Here is a 443-nt window from a genome sequence, read left to right as displayed (position 1 = left end):
TTGCATTATTTTAAGAATAGAGAATAATCTGACATGTTAACATTTACAGGTCCTTGGAGGTCTGTTCACATTGATGACCTCAGACAGTCAAAAGACATTGTTTCAGACATCAAAGCCTTACAAAACATGACAATCAGTCAAATGTTTGAAACTAAGACAAATCAGCCTGAAGGTAAAATAATTAATAGCAAATGATTTACTTTTATACATTTTCTTCACAATAAAATTTTTGTGGATTTAAACTAAATTCTTTTCTACAGCAATGGAGGTGGATGACATGTATACTGGGGTGGAGGAAGCAGAGCTGGAAGAAAATGTGAGCATTGACAACATATTTCAAACATGACTTTATGTGCATCAAGTCTTAACTTTCTTCCTTTCTGCACACTTTTGTCTGACAACAGTGACATGTCACTGTAGTCTTGGTTACTTGTGACACTAGT

The 443-nt window shown here is 34.3% G+C and overlaps 1 long non-coding RNA gene across 1 annotated transcript; it reads left to right on the top strand.

Annotated features, from left to right (window-relative positions):
• Nucleotides 1–53: 53 nt before the first annotated feature.
• On the top strand, nt 54–310 carry LOC109954419 (uncharacterized). The gene is made up of 2 exons (XR_002274120.1): nt 54–172; nt 261–310. It is a non-coding gene; the product is annotated as an uncharacterized LOC109954419 (long non-coding RNA).
• The last annotated feature ends 133 nt before the right edge of the window (nt 311–443 follow it).

The sequence above is a fragment of the Monopterus albus genome, unplaced genomic scaffold (assembly GCF_001952655.1).
Source record: "Monopterus albus unplaced genomic scaffold, M_albus_1.0 scaffold9867.1, whole genome shotgun sequence".
Classification (NCBI taxonomy): Eukaryota; Metazoa; Chordata; class Actinopteri; order Synbranchiformes; family Synbranchidae; genus Monopterus; species Monopterus albus.
Note: the sequence above shows the minus strand (reverse complement) of the source record. Positions and strands in the feature narration are given on the sequence as shown.